At 41.9% G+C, this 16,997-nt stretch overlaps 1 protein-coding gene across 2 annotated transcripts in view; it reads left to right on the top strand.

Moving 5' to 3' along the window:
* The window catches only part of FAM110B (family with sequence similarity 110 member B), a 293,787-nt gene that overhangs the window by 216,858 nt on the left and 59,932 nt on the right, over positions 1 to 16,997 (top strand). The window contains exon 4 of one of the 2 annotated variants that reach the window (XR_016348758.1): positions 2,812 to 5,079. The exons of the other annotated variant lie outside the window; for it this stretch is intronic. The gene's annotated coding sequence lies outside the window, so the exon portion shown is untranslated. Of the gene's footprint in view, positions 1 to 2,811; positions 5,080 to 16,997 lie in introns of those variants that run through there. 2 annotated transcript variants of the gene reach the window in all.

Genomic DNA, 16,997 nt, shown 5'->3' with positions numbered 1-16,997 from the left:
AAACTGAATGTCGGAGCTTGAGGACTTAGATTTGTCAAGATATGAAGAAAAAGAAGTATAGACAAAGAAGCGATCAAGAGAGTGTCCCGCACACAGACACTTAACAATAGAACACAGATGTGTAAACCTAAGGAATGTGACGAGAGAACTATGTGAGAATATTGGAAAGATGGAATGAAAAGAATTATACCATTTGAGAGATGATAGGAGGAGAATAGAGGAGCACTAGTAAACTGGCAAGTATATCTAAATCAGAAGGGGTGGAAGAGTGAGATAAACTTGACCAAATTTGACTTGTACTCTGTAAGGATGAATTCAGTGGCATTACCCAGGGTAAGTCTCAGGGCATGTCTACACTAGGAAATTATTTCAAAATAATTAAATTCAAAATAATAGCTTCTTGAAATAACTATTATGAAATAAACTTATTCCCCAAGCAAAGAAGTAGTAGAGATTTTGAAATAACCCCTTATTTTGAAATAATGGCTTGGTAGTGAGGATGCTCTGCTTATTATTTCAAAATAAGGGGGGTTATTTCGAAATAACTCCCTAGTATAGACCAGGGCTCAGAGGGGCGAGAACATGAGCAAGAAGTGAAAAAAATCCAAAATCACATTTCTCTCTTGCAAATTTGGTTGACTTCCCAACCCCCTCATCTTTTAAACTAGATTTTAGAAGGTGGTTTTCCCTGCCAAATTAAAAGGGAAAGGAATGTAGTAAATCAGTATTGAAAATATATTGGGGCATCAGTAGGAAAAATCTTTATGTAATCTAATGCAGTAGCAACTTTTCAAAGCTGATATTTTAGAAGTTTTATAAAACAATCCATTTAAAATATCTAAACCACTAAGATCATAATGTAGACTTGCTCACATTCCAAATGTCATTTTGTAAATAACAAACATTTAATTATTTGAGCGGAAATGACCTCTTAGATCAAGAAGCCTCTGATATTTAATACCACAGAAAAAAAGGACAAAAAGTCTTTATACATGAAACAACTTCAGCTGTGTCACCATCATTAGCTGTCATCACATGCCATTGAAACAAGATGGAGAGAGAGGTTTCTTAGCAATGAGAAAGGCATTACATCTCAAAGCTATTTGCAAACTTCTGTGCAAATAGAAATAGGCTTAGTTTTTCAAAGTGTTCTTTGAATGCAAATTCTTGTGTGTAACATTTTTATAAACAACATATAGAGCACTGTTTGAACTGGAAGGTCATCAGTACATTAGTATGCCATGCCACCAGAACAAAAGGAAGCACACACAAGTGAGGAGAGAAGCTATGTGAGAGTAAGAGAGAGGTAGTCAAAAACAGCACTAGTACCCATATATACAGTAGTTTTTGTGTTTTCAATTGATTGCTCTAGTTAGATTCTCACATTTAAAAGAATGCAAAGACTGAAGGGTCTTGATCTAAAATTTAGGCCATATCAGAACATGTAGAAGCCAACCAGCAACAGACTAAAGATAGGAATTGATGATTATAAAATATCCAAAACGTTAACCAGCCAGAGAGAAAGGGAAAGCAAAGAGGGGAGTTCTTGAAGCATTCCTAATGCTTAGAGGTTACAACAAAGTTGGAAGGCATCCTATAATACTATAAAACAACTGCTATAAATAAATGATTACCAGGAGAGGAAAAGAAATTGATTGCTGAGCATTTGAAATATTCTTATTTGACTGAATTTGACAAATGAGCTCTATGAACGTATGTAATAAAATGCAAGCTGATCACTGCCATGAAAGATGGAGGAGGGGAGGTATCGAAGAAAACTAGATACTAATGGCATGGCTACACTTGCACCCTTGTTCGAACTAGGGACGCAAACGTAGGCATTCGAAATAGTCAATGAAGCAGGGATTTAAATATCTCACACTTCATTAACATGATTTCGCCAGCATGCTAGTTCGAATCACAGCCCATTCGAAAGTGAAGGTGAGCGCCGGGATGAGTTAGTTTGAACCAAACCTCTTGCTTCGAACTAACATTACTCCTCAAAAACTGAGGAGTAACATTAGTTTGAATCAAGGGGTTTGGTTCGATCTAACACATCCAGGCGCGCACTTTCACTTTCGAAACAGCTGTTGATTAGAGTAACGTGCTGGCGAGATCATGCTAATGAAGCACAGGATAGTTAAATCTCCATTTCATTGACTATCTCGAATGCCTACATTTGCATCCCTAGTTTGAACTAGGGTGCAAGTGTACACATACCCTAACTGAATAATAGAAAGGAAACTGACATGAACCTATTTAACTTTCACACCCTCAACAGGTTCCCTGTCCTGATAAAACAGAGAAAAAAAACAGCAGTCAATGGTTGATTATTAACTGACAATTAACTGGGGGCAACCAAAAAAAAAGGCTCCTGATTGGTGAAGAATCTGAACATTTTATAACACTATTTCTGGTTTTTATTTGTAACACCAGCATCCACCTGTGCAATAATCCCAGACAGTCGCCAGGTGTGATTAGTGACAATTTTACATCTTTCAGTCTACCAGTAAGTTGACTTTCAGGATAAACCACATCATTTTGCAATGACAAACCACCTTTAGAAAGGTTTGAACCCAGGAAATTTGATATTTCTTTTATCCCTGCTCTGTAGCCAGGGTAGCATAATACAGCTGAATTTAAGTGCCATATGGAAAGGAGAGTGCACTGTAATAACCCTGCCATTTTGAAACTCCTCTCTGAATTATTTCTTTGTATTTGCCTTGTGTGTGAAATCTTTCAGCTTCCCATGTAGCTCTTCCTACAGTATTCAATCACATTTCATTTTGTTTTTCTTTCTGTATGTCTCAGATGGGTGGTGTTAAAACTGAAACCAACCAAGAAACTTTGGCAGAGAGAATGTGAACAACGGAATTTCTTTTGCAAAAGCCTGGGAAAGCTCCCTCAAACAAAGGGCTTGCTTAAGTCTTCCCTGCAGATCTCCTGGTGTTTGAACACAGCTGTGAAGGGAACAGGAAGCTGAAATAGTGCAGCCCACACCTTTGCTGTTAGCTACACAAATTGTCCTCTGCCAGGTGACAGCTGGTCTTGACTAAATCCTGAGGGCTGGAGGAACTGAGATGGCTATTACATAGAGTCACTATTTAGTTATGACTTAAGACAACTTAGTGGCTGTGGTCTCTGATTAGATCACATTGAATTTTAAAGATTATTATTTTTCTTTTCATGAGCTAAAGTTCTTTAGGTTGCCTTCAACTTAACGTGCTAAGATTTCTTTTAAGCTTAAAATACTAACTCTGCATTTCGTGGGTTTGTAATGCTTATTTTATGGATAGTCACAACATCCCTGAGACAGTGCTTTAAAAAGGGACTGTCCTGGCCAATGTGCATTGTATGGTCACCCTAGTCCAAGGACACAGTTGGAAAATCACTGAAGTGGAGAATGTGGCAGGTTTCCCCCTTCGTTGTCATCTGAACCGGGGGAACCAATGAGCCTTCTGACCCACTAGTCTGGGTTTCCCCTCTCCCTGTAGTGTTGTGACAAGCTGCTGACCTCCCAGTCCTGCACTTTCACCAACATTCACAAAGCTAGGACACACCCAGCTGTAGTTACCTGCAGACTCTCTGACCATCCACTGTGAGCCAACAGTAAAGAGGCTACCGTCAAAATAACCACCAGGTTCCCAGCCTGGGACCCCGGAGCAGTACCATCCTGGCTGGGTCAAAATCCCCAACCAGTGTGAATTTATCATCCAGTTTACCTCCTGCTCAGTGTGGAAGGAATGCAACAACCTTTGCCCCTTGAGCTAACATTTCCAAGCACTTCATTCAAACTCACTGGTTTAGATTAAAACATAAAATAAGTTTAATTTAATTTAAATTAAATTAAATTAAAACATATAAGTGGTAAGAAACATCAAAGCAGATTACCTAGTAAATAAAAACACAAACTAAGTCTAACATCCTAGAAAGATGGGATTTAAATCAGCAAATTCTCACTCTGGCTGATGATACAAGTAGGCTTGCAGACTCTTAAGGGACAAGCTGCATTTGCTTTGCAGCTTGGGATCCCCATTCCCATTCCAAGTATTTTCCCTTTAGGAGCTTTTATTAGATGTTCAGTTCTGAGGGAGTGAAGAATCACAGATGATGCCACTCTCTGCCTTATATACTTTAGTATAGGCCAAGAAACCTTTGTTTCAAATTTGATCCCCAGACAAGTTTGTAGAAAAATTGACATCCCAAAATGGAATCCAGAATTGTGTAGCCTGGTCATAACAGTCATTACTTACATGCTGTCCAACACATCTTCAAGAAGTCTTACTGAATGGGAGATAAGATTCCTAATGGACCACCACTTTGAATAGACCCGTCAGAACTTTGAATAGACTTTTCAAAATTTTGTCAAGCAGGTGTCACCCAGCTCTGGTTACATGTGAAATACAGATTCCTAGTCAATATTCATTATTCAGATACAACAGCGATATGTGCATATCAATAAGATATTTAGCAAATCACATCTTATGCAAAAAACACCATGCATGACTTATCTTGTACAAAATGCATCATAATTATTTCAATATCATAATAATATAACTGAAGAGTATGGGGTACAAATACAGAGGGGTTCCTTGGCCTTACCCTTTTTTTTCTGGCCACAACCTCACAATGGGGCCCAAGAAGATGAAAATCCTGTAAATGCCCAACCAAAGAAGTCTCCAGGTGCTCTGTTCCTGATGATAGGGTCTGAGAACAGTATTTCCAACCCCAAGAATTCAAAGCATCAGATTGGCTTAAAATGATGAGATTGGGAGTGTAATTTATTTCCCCTCTGGTTTTTGAGTCTTTAGGGTGCATTCAGGTCATGTTTTCAATCTTCAGGCTTTTCCTAGCAACTATGAACACTAAAACCAATTTTCTTTAAGGGATAGCAGAAAAATAACAGTAGCTGGAGAATATTTTCATTCCTCCATAAACTTGGGCTTTAAGAAAACCCTCAAATATTATGACTTGTGATACAATCATGAGAGTTAGCAACCTTATTAGAATGGATCTTTGGTCTTGCTAATCAAGCTGAGTTGTGAAAGAAAAATCATGGTCATCGTTGTTTTTTGACTGGATGGAGTGAATGTATAACTTTTCTGCAACTATTCTTGCTAATATACACCCACTCCTAGATTACCCAGATGGTACATGCTGCATAATTCCTTCAAAAATCAATGTTGCTACATCAACTTACAACAGCTGAGGTTCTGGGCTATGTAGGTGTGTACAGTGCTTAGCACAGAGGTCTTGGTCCCTGACTGGGGTGTTAGCACAATCAGAACAATAATTATTAAAACATGAACAATAAGAATTAAAAGCAGCAATGAAGCTTAATCACATGGTGATTAGAAGTCACCAAAGAAGCACAGAGATGGCTGATACAAATTAATGTAAACATTGAAATAAATATTTACAGAATTATTTTGCAGTGGCTTATAAGGTTAGGTCAGTCCTCCTTACCAATGAAAGAAAGATATGCAGAGTGGTTGTTTTCCCTAGGTAACATCAGTGAACACTGGGCTTGGTAATAAACAAGAGATTTTATTAAGTATAAAAAGTAGGATTGAAATGGTTAAAAGTGAAAACATTCAGATGTAAGTAGTTTACGAATTAAAATGAATAGAAAATGCATAGCTAATTCTAATCATCTAAGAAATTTGTTGCATGCAAATTCTTACTCTAAACAGCTGTTCTTATTTCAGGTATAAGCTTCAAAGCTTTCAGATTTGGCCTTTTACTCTGATTTGGGTTTACAGCCCTCAAAGTTTTTGTGTATCCTATTAGGGTGTGCCAGGCAGTTTTGAAAAAACCAGCTGAAGACAAAGGGTTTGATTGCTTCCCTTTGCTTAAATAGACTTTCCCACAGGGTGGGAATATTTTGTTTTGCTTCTCCCATCTCCATGGAATATTACCAGGTTCAAAATGGATTCCAGTACCACATGACATGTCTTTCTAGGACCAACCACCATTTGGGCTTACAGGACAAGCGTGGCTGTTTACAAGGTATTGAATTGATCACAGAGTTATTAAATTTCCGGACACCAATAACAGCCCCCTCTAACACATTAAGAAGTATAAACAGATCCACACTTCTAACTTCACGTACAAGAATAGTACATGCATAAAAATAGGATAGCTCCAGAAGTTTGTAATTATAAAATTGATAGGTTACATGACCTGTTTGCATAAAGCATCTTTGTGTTTTTCATATTCATATTCACAAGCCAATTTTCATAAGGCATGGGGGGGGCATCTCAATCATTTAGTTCAATAGAGTATAAATTGCTCTTATGCAGATTTTTTCACATAGTGGCTACGTCTAGACTGGCATGATTTTCCGCAAATGCAATCGCCATTTTCGCCATCAGGGCTTTTTTGCACAAAATGGTTCTCAGCTGTCTACACTGGCCCTCTTGCGCAAAAGCATTTCCCAAACGGGAGAGACGTTGTATTTGCGGAAAAACACTGACAATCTTACATTAGATCGTCAGTATTCTTGCGCAAATTCAAAGCGGCCAGTGTAGACAGCTGGCAAGTTTTTCCGCAAAAGGACTTTTGCCCGAACAGGAGCAGCATACTAGTGTTCTTGCGAAAATTCAAGTGGCAAGTGTAGACAGCTGCTTTTGTGGAAAAACTTGCCAGTCTATACGCAGCCACTTAGTGAGTGCATCACAAGAAATCATCCTAAACAAATAGTAAAATTCTCAAGTTAAATACATACATACATATATACATATAGGCTGTGTCTAGACTGGCAAGTTTTTCCACAAAAGCAGCTGTCTACACTGGCCACTTGAATTTTCGCAAGAACACTGACTTCCTACTGTCTGAAATCAGTGCTTCTTGCGGAAATAGTATGCTGCTCCTGTTCGGGCAAAAGTCCTTTTGCGCAAAAGGGCCAGTGTAGACAGCTCAGATTTGTTTTGCGCAAAAAAGCCCCAATCGCGAAAATGGCGATCGGGGCTTTTTTGCAGAAAAGCGCGTCTAGATTGGCACGGACGCTTTTCCGCAAAAAGTGCTTTTGCAGAAAAGCGTCCGTGCCAATCTAGACGCTCTTTTCCGCAAATGCTTTTAACAGAAAACTTTTCTGTTAAAAGCATTTGTGGAAAATCATGCCAGTCTAGACGTAGCCATATAATATAGTCAATCCATTTTAACCCTCTTTGCTTCCTTTCCTTATGCCCTTGCACTATAGCTAGAGAGAAAGAATTGTTAGCTGTCTTAGCACTTTAAATAAAAACTCTCTCCTCTTATACTCTGGCATATCTTCTTATGCATTTTCTCTTACAATTGTGCCCTGTTTACAAGCTTTTCTGTAATGTAACTTCTAATTCTGTTATCACTGTGTGAGGTATTTTAAGATAGTTTGAGAAAGGCTATAAAAATAGAATCAACTAATAAATAGTCCCTCTAATGTTTTGGAGTCTCCTTGGTACAGAAGGTGTACTGAAGGTGATGATTGCCCGAGATTCTGGTACATGATAAATATGTTACCCCTGATGAGGGACAGCAGGTTTGCAGAAATGTTGGTGGTGCCCTGAATGCCCAGAACCCGTACCCCTCCCCCATTCAAACTCTCTCCCTCCTCACATGCCTACTGCTCTGAGAAGGACTTTGGGTGCTGGGTTCAGACTCTGGGAGGCAGGAAGGGATGCAGGCCCTGACAGGGAGCTCAGGTACAAGCTATGAGCTAGGGCTGCAGGGGAGGGTATAGAAGGGGGTGCTGTCAGCAAGCTCTGGGAAAGAGGTTGGGGGCTGGAGAGGGTATAAGCTGTAGGAGAGAATGGAATGTGAGGAGAGGGGGTGAGAGGTGCCATGCTTACCTGGGGCACTCCTCCCTGGAAGCAGCTCCTGGGGGGGGAGGGTGCCAGGGGCTCTTCATGCTGCTTCCTGCCTGCTGCCCCCATGTACTTCCACCCTCATTCATCCACCAACCCCACCTGCTGCTCCTGGGCAATTTAAAATGCCCCAAGGAGCTCTGCCACCATCAGCAACAGCATAAGCGAGGCTGGAGCAGCTTCTAGACACTCACTCTGCTCAACTGTCAGCACGAGTCCCTGAGGTGGGGGGATGCAAGGAGATGTCTCTGTGCGAGTGTGTGTATGTACACACACACAGGGAGGTGCTGGCAGCCAACACAAGTAAGCAACAGGAAGCTGCTCCTGCACTGCTGGTAGTAGCAGCAAGGTCCCTTGGGCATTTTAAATCAGCCAGGGGCAACAGGTAGGGCCAACAGATGCACAGGGGGCAGGAGCTTGCAGGGGAGGCAGGTAGGGCTGAAGAGAGACCTGGCCCTGAACTTTCATAGAGCCTGGCCCTGGGCCAGGAATATTTCCAGTGCCAGGGCACCACAGGCTCGGACAGCTCACAGCTTATGGAGGCAACAACTTAAGATCCTGGATTTTCTGATCTCCTACTCTCTTAGGCTGTGTCTAGACTGCAGGTTTTTTTTGAAAAAAGTAGCCTTTTTTCGAAAAAACTTCACCTGCGTCTAGACTACAGCCGCGTTCTTTCAAAATTAAATCGAAAGAACGCGGCTTTTCTTTTGACTGCGGTACTTATTTCACGAGGAAGAACGCCTTTTTTCGAAAGTGCTCTTTCGAAAAAAGGCATTCTTGAATGCAAACAGGGCTTTTTCGAAAGAGAACATCCAGACTGCCTGGGTGCTATCTTTTGAAAAAGCAGCTTGCTTTTTCGAAAGTACTGCTTGCAGTCTAGACGCTCTTTTTCGAAAGAGGCTTTTTCAAAAGATACTTTCGAAAAGGCCTCTTTCGAAAAAGTGTCTAGACTGCAAGCAGTACTTTCGAAAGAGGCTTGCAGTCTAGACGTAGCCTTAGCCAGATTCATCATGAGCATAGCTGAGCTACTTTCACTGCAGCAGCTGAGGAAGAGTGAAGTAAATGTGGAAGGAACCTAAGAAGTTAGGTTCTTCAGGACAGAGACATTTTCTTTAACTTGACTGGATATCCCCTGTGACAGGCTGCTAAGCCAGAGCTCTGCCACTACAGCCTGGCTGAAAAGGGCAGTTGAGGCCAGCCAAGCAAGCCCATGTGCCCAAGGGGCTAATGGAAACCAGCTGTGGGACTTATTAGCCAGAGGGCTAGATAAGGCAGCCAGAGAGGCAGTTTTTGGGGGAAGTGGAAGTGCCATAGAGAGGCTAAGTGTGCACCCCAGCCAGCTAGCGAGGATAGCTGAGTTTGCTGCACAAACAAGCAGCTCTGTAAACAGAAGGTGGTGAGAAATTGGCATGGACAATAAAGACATGAGTGATTGCACAAGAGAGGGTCTCTTGTTGGTCTGTGGCTAAAGAAGGGGTCCCAGGATGAGGGACCTGAGCAAGGACTTTGCCATACTCCGTGAACAATTATTAGGGCCTGTTACCGGTTCCCCTAAATCGTCCCCTACTCCCCCCCGTACGAACCGAACAGTGTCTACGATTCTCAGCATTTTTATATGTGGTCTTTTCGGACCGGCTCTCCTCTGGACCGGGTTTGGGTTTAAGAGGGCCTCTAGAGCTTCGGCGTAGGTGACCTCTCGGGTCAGGGAAGGGGGCTCGGGCCCTCCCTCTCTCCGAGCCCCGGCCCAGGGCCCTAAGGCAGGAGCACTCGTCCCTACTCAGTGGAGGGGGCTGGAGCCCCTAAACCCTCTGCTCACGGGGTCCATGGCCCTGCCCTGGGCCACTTCTTCCCCGACGGATCCTATGGCTCCCAGTGCAGGGCCAGACTTACTTGCTTTCTCCTCCTGGAATGCGCGCTCCTTCGCTCCGGCTCACACCCCCCTTGTCGGGGGTCCTTGCCCCTTTGTAAACTGCCTGCCTCGGCATCTATCTCCAGCCCTGCCTCCGCGCTCCTCGCCCAGTCCCTACGGGGCGTGCACATGACGTCATTTGCGGCGTCATCCAGCTGCGCCGCATTCATCCGTTCACCTGCAGTTGTGGCGCCGCCGCCGGCCTCTGGCGCACCACCTCTGGACCCACAGCTGTCCACCGTCAGCCCACAGTGGTGCCGGCCACCCTCCTCTTCTTCCGCCCACAACCTGGGGCTGTCTCCAGTGCGGGGCGGCGCTGCTTCACTGCCTGCCTCGTCACAGGACCCTTCCAAAATCATGGTCCGTTTTGCTCTATTTTATGGTCATACGATTTTAAAATTTGTAAATTTCATTATGTCAGCTACTTCAATCTGAAATTTCCTGGTATCATAATTGTAGAGGTCCTGACACAAAAGGCAATTGTAGGATGGTTGCACGGTTATTGTGAGAGGTTGAGCTATTGCTCCCCTTATTTCTGTCTGCTGCTGGTGTTGCCTTCAGCGTGGGACAGCGGAAAGCTCTGGCTACTGGCTGGGAGCCCAACTCTGAAGGCAGAGCAGAAATAAGAATGGCATGGTATGATATTGTCACCTTTCTGTGCTGCTGTCTTCAGAGCTGGGCCTGCAGTCAGCAGCTGCCACTCTCTAGCTGCCCAGCTCTGAAGGCAGCTCCCTGCAGCAGCAGCAGCGAAGTAAGGATAGCCTGGTGTGACATTGCCACTCTTACTTCTATACTGCTGCTGACAGGGCACTATCTTCAGAACTGGGTGCCCAGCCCATAGCACGATTCTCTAGCCACCTTCCTCTGAAGGCAGTGCAAAAGTAAAGGTAGCAATATCACAACCCTTCTAAAATAACCCTCTGACTCTCCTGTAATTCCCTTTTGGGTCAGGCTCCCCATTTTGAGAAATGCTGCTCTCCCCTATTATCTCTGTATAATATAAGGTAAAAGCCTACAAAAGACTAAAATTCATGGGAGGGGGCGGCAAACAGATTTCACAGTCTATGATGCATTCTTCATGACCATGAATTTGGCAGGGTCCTAACAGTTATGGTGTCATAGAAACAATAAGTCATAATAGCAATAAAACAACTCAAGGCTGGCCCTGAATTGCTGTTACTGATTTGCTGTAAACTCTGGGTAAATCATTTCTATTTTAAAAATGAGATTATGAATGTGTATATTCATTTGTAAAGCACCTTGAGCTGCATGGATGAAATTTACTAAAGTATTATGCCATTTTAATTTTGAAACCTTATGTAAGTATAGGTGTATACATTTATATTATATACTATAGACTCCCTAATTTTATACCCTTAGAAGATGTAAAATCAAGAATGCTTTTCTTCTCTCATATTGCTAAAGAAACATTTACTTCATTTTCCTAAACCTTGTTCACTTGGAAGTGATGATTGATGGACATAGAGAGAACAACATGAAGCAGCACATTGTTTTCTATGTTAAAGCAAATTCTAATTTCTTTTCTGCCTAGCAGGCACTATTCTGAAACTCAAAGACACCCATCAACCCTAGCAAAACTTAAAATTCGATTACAGCAAATTATGCCAATTCCACTAAAAAAAAAGAGTGCCTTAAACTATTTAGGGGTAAGTGATTTTTTTTATTCTATTTGAGGCAATTGTTTTCAAGGTTTCTGGTCTTCATTTCCAGTGTTTTCCCCAATGCCACCCTACAGTGTTGCCTGCGGAGGTTGGCACAAAGTAACACACTGAACATATTGATTACCTAGTAAAATGGTTACCCTAGCAACTAGAACCCTATGAAAGCTCTTAGAACTTCCTTCCTTTCTCATCTGACTTATTTTTCCTTCCTCCCCCAATGATTTCAGGAATCAGATGGCAGCTACAAAAGTACCAAATGTACTGCTTTTGAGACAAGCTGGCTTGGGTGTAGATTATCAATTCCATTGGGAATCTGACTACCCAAACTGCTGAAGGGGAATGTGGCATGTTTCTAATTGACGGTCAAATTTTCTAATGCTTTTTATCCATTCCCTATTCATCAGCTCTTAAAATGTGTATTCAAATATGATTTAAGGAAGAGAATAAAAAAGCCAAAATTGGACTCTTTCAACAATGCCAGTGCACATAAGATTAGTGACTGAAAGAAGTTATTTATACCCTCAACCAAAAGTGTTCTCAGTTCTTTACAAAACTAAGACATGGTCCCTGTTCTGCAGACTTCACAATCTAATTTTAGCCATATGTGACATGTGAGAGTAACAAAACCAACTACAGGAAAAAATGAGGACAAGGACAATAGCAATAAGATCATGGAGTTAATCGGGCTTGTGCCTATAGCAGTCTGATTATTCTAAAATAAATATACAATAGTGTGTTTGTGTGTGCTTTAAAATATTTATTATGGATGTTTATAAACAAAGGAAATTTCTTTTTCCATCTCCTATTTTGGTTTAACTCTAGTGCTGCTTATGTAACATTCAAATACATCCAGTAAACAGACTCAGCTTTTGCACATTCGGCCATTTTGATGTTTTGGAAAAAATTCCTTCCACAAGCACTAGGCAGATACTTGCTGGACCATTCATTTGTAAGCAGGTGCTGTAATTAAACTGAGAGAGAATTTAAAAAAAGTGATAGTGATTACATTAGGGTTTCTTTTAATAGAACAAGGGAGTCTAAGCTGGGGATTCAGAAAACAGGGCAGCATTGTTCTAGCTTTGACACATTTTCTTTCTTCTGGCAAATTGTAGTGATTGTTTTTGTCCCCATTGCACTGGCTTTCCCCAATTCCAAATAAAAATTGTTTTGAAAAAGCTATAATTATAGAGGTTACAAATAATATGACTCAACACAGATGGTCTTGGAACATTTCCAGAACATAATCACCTGTCGTGTGCACTAATTCCTGCCATGATTACGGCCCATTATTTCCAACAGGGTCCAATAGCTCTATTGTTAAAAATGTCATCCATTAATAGAGTACGTTTAAACTTGTCTGAGCTCTAGCTTGCAATGTTTCCTATGTCAGTTTGAGTTAAGTGGGTAGGGTATTGCTTTGAATGATAGATTTTTCATTTGTTCCAGACCACTATTGTCAATAGGGAACTGAAGAAAATGTGATTAAACTACATGGAATCACAGATTAGCCATCCCTGAACAGGAATGGCACAAGCAAAACTTTTCCAGTAAATATTATCTTAAAAAGAATGGAAGGAGGCTGCAGAGCAGAAAGATATTCACAATAGTTAATTTCTGTAAGTAAAATACTAGGGGGGGTTGGTTTTATCTGAGCTACAAAAGGAAGAATTCTACCTCTCTTTTTCTGAAGAGATGGTTGCCTTGTATTTTCCTTTGTATTCACTGGATTGTTTGTCAGTTGTGTGGACAGGAGTACAGCTTGTAAAAAAGACCTGCTAATGCCTTTCTAAGATGCAGGCTTTTAAAAAAAATTCAGGAATGAAAACCCCATTTAATGTGGCACCATTGCTTGCCTCAACAAACTGAAATTAAACTCATTGTCACTTCCCCCAAATAGCTGCTTTCCACTGAGAAATACAAGAATGATAACAAAGACCTCTAAAATGTAACATTTACCTCCTATACTTCTTAATAGATACAGGACATTTGCAGAGCAGCCCTCTGAGGTATTTTTGACCACCTGAGTACACCACCATGCCCAGAACCAACCTGAGGATTTTAACATGAGTCGTCAGATGAATCTTTAGGCGATACCGCAACATTTATTAATTGTCTGTCAAAGATGTGTGTGATTGTAACAGGTTCCCTGGAACTGGGTGCTACCTGGCTGTTACCTAGAACTGGGTCACCACTGAGCCTGCCTGACTCACCAGCCTGGGTTTCCTTTCACACTGTACTGCTATGACAAGTTGCTCCAGGCTTCAGACTGCATTTTCACCAGCACATACACAGGTAGGGACACACCCAGCTGCAGAAACACACAGACACTGATCAGCTCTGCACAGGAAGGCTTCAGCTAAGGAACTACCCAGCCACTCAAGTGCATACCCCTCTGGAAGATAAACTGCAAATTATACTGTCTTGCACTGCACAGAGACTTGAATAGTATACACTCCTGAAATTCATCTCCTCCTCTTCCCCCCCCCCCCACCCCCGCCAGTGTGGAGAGGAATATACACTCTTTTTTGTCCTAGGTTATGATTTCCTTCCCTTCTTCCCACACATACACTGGTTTTAGGCAAAATAAAAACAAGTTTATTAATGACAAAGATATATTCTAATTATAATAAAGGATAGCAAACAAATCAAAGCAGATTACCTAGTGAATAAAACAAAAAATGCAATGTAAATTTAATATTCTAAAGAGATTGGATGTGTGTAGCAAAATCTCTCCCTAATTGCTGATTTAGGCAGTTTGCTGAGATTCTTGAGGGCACGTTGCACTTGCTTGCAGTCTATAACCCCAGGTATTCCTTTCACAGGGTAGAAATCCCTCTAGCCTGGGTCCTGTCTTTCTCCCCAGTTCAGTCCTTGTTATTCAGATATTTCAAAATGTCTCTTTGAGTGGGGGTCAGAGACAAACTGAAATGATGTTACTCCTCTGTTTTAAACAGCTTTTACTTTAGTTCTCATACCTTTCAGAGGAAAAATACTGGTATTCTGTGACGGAGTTCAGTACCAAGTGACTTGGTCACATGTCTGTGTAGGGCCATAACCAGCATGATTCAGAGGTTGTTTATAGCATCCTCAGGAAGGCTTCCCAGGGGGAGATGAGGATCTTCTAAGACCAGTTGTTATCCCTAATGGTCCTTCCCAGCCAACCATCTAGACTGATTGCATTCTATCTAGTAGGCATTCCCCAGGTGTAAACACATGTGTGACAGATACATAAGTAGTATTCCTAACTTCAGATATCAAAATATGACATGCATACAAATAGGATAATCATATTTGGTAAATCAAAACCTTTTCAATGATATCTCACCTGACGTATTTTGCATAAAATATATCATAGTTATGCCATACTCATGTTACCCTGGGACGCAGTAACAATTAATTTAGTGTTCTAATTAGGCACTCCCTAACTTTCAGAGATGTTAATTGTCCCAGGTCCCAGAAGAAGGGAACACCCGAAGCTGTATCTATCACCGGTAATAGGTTTTGAAATAAAACAGTCAGAGTCAAGATATGGGGCCAAACCATATATTGAATAATTTGAAATGACAACACATAAAATATCGACCTTGAGTATAAGTCCCACCCTAAACCCGAAGAGAAAGGAGACAGTATATCTCCAATACAAAAGATGGATACATTACATTCACTGAATTGAATAGACAGGTCTCGGTGCGCACGACCTCAAATGTGTTGGCTAATATAAAGCCTCGGCAGAGGAACGGTGAGGCAATCCCATGACAATATTCCAAGGCTCTTCAGCTCTGGTCTGGTCAGGATCCTCCGGCCTGGCAGGTGCAGTGGTCTGGACTCTGTGTCGAAGAACCTTCTGCTCTCCACTGGTAATCCAATATGGCATTGAATAGGCCCGCAGTAGTTAACACTGCGCTGGGCTGTAACCACTAACATGGGACCTCTCCACATGTAGCTGCCCCACAAAGGCAGAACAACTACTATCTACACCCACTATGGACACACTATTCAATCACTCACAGACTAACAGGAGAACATACAACATGCATACCAGGAACCTTCTCTCAGAGCACAAGGGACGAACATGGATCTGGAACCGGGAAGGAGAAGGAACCTGAACTAGATCATGACCGAGGTATATAAAGACTTTAAGGCGGGAAAATGTCATGAGGGCTGAGTGCACCACCTTTCAGGTAGTGTGCAGAGCTTTTAGGGTCATGTGCAGCTCTTTTGGGATGGAGTGCAACCTATTGGTGCTAGGTGCAAAGCATTGGTGCTGAGTGCATCCCTGTAAATGGCAGGAAACCTTAGACAAAGAACCCCACCTTCACCCCGTAATATGCTGATAGGATTGTACACCAACATGGCTGACTCACAGACTCCATTTTGAAACCCAAATAAACTCTAGTCCAATTACATACATCTCAATACATTATAGTGGTAACACTCATGTCATAATATTACTATGAAGAATATGGAGTGTAATACCACAGTGATAATTGCAGCCTGCCTCTTCTTGCCTATTCCCCATCTTGACTGCAGTAGAAGAGTCCTACTGCTGGAGTTGAAGTTTCTGCCTACTTGCGAAGTACAATATTATGGGGTGCAAGAGCTGGTAGTCCTCAGCCAGATAAGAATTTTGTGCCTTTCTGGTAAACTTCGCTCAGTGGCAGTAGGGGTTGGATGCTCAGCCCCTCCCAAGCCTTTGGGTATTGCTAAACACACTAAGGCTATGTCTACACTGCAGACTTTTTGCACAAGAAATGTTTTGCACAAGAGTTCTTGCGCAAAAGGTCTTGGGCAAGCGTGCGTCCATACTGCCATGTGCTTTTGCGCAGGAGATGTGCATTTGCTCAAGAGCATCCATGGTAGTGTATCTACTCCCTTGCACAAGAAAGCTCTGATGGCCATTTTAGCCCATTTTAGCCCTAGGATTTTCTTGCGCAAGAAACCCCTGTTGCCTGTCCACACTGACTTCTTGCGCAAGAGCTCTTGCGCAAAAGGGCTTATTCCTTATGGGGAGAGGAATAACTCTTGCACAAGAAGCCCTCTGTTCCAACGCTTTACTGTAAATTTACTTGCGCAAGAACACACGTTCAGTGTAGACGCTCCACAAGTTTTTGTGCAAGAACAGCCATTCTTGCACAAAAAGCCTGCAGTGTAGACGTAGCCTATGAGTTTGCATGTGTGGAGATTTGAAGGATGGAGAGGTTGCTGGGTTTGATTTACATCTCTAAAGACCAATCAGGGGTTTTGGCCCTCCAACCACAGAAGCTATGTCTAGACTGTACGCTTCTTTTGGAAGAAGCTTTTCTGGAAGAGATCTTTCCGAAAAACTTCTTTCGAAAGAGAGCATCCACACAGCAAAGTGCATCGAAAAAGTGATCTGCTTTTCGAAATGTGGATGTATCTTTTGAAAAGATATGTTGGATGCTATTTCACATTTAAGTTGTGATTACTATGGATGGAGTGGCCATCAGGGCACCTGTGCTTTTTCCTGGAGGCCTCCTCTTTCAAAAAAAAATCCCTCTTCTCCATTCAGACATGCCTTTTTCTGAATGAGCTCTTTCGGAA

Source organism: Pelodiscus sinensis, chromosome 2, assembly GCF_052426305.1.
Source record: "Pelodiscus sinensis isolate ZL-2025 chromosome 2, ASM5242630v1, whole genome shotgun sequence".
Lineage (NCBI taxonomy): Eukaryota > Metazoa > Chordata > Testudines > Trionychidae > Pelodiscus > Pelodiscus sinensis.
The sequence above is the reverse complement of the archived record's forward strand: the minus strand, read 5'-3'. Positions and strand labels throughout refer to the sequence as shown.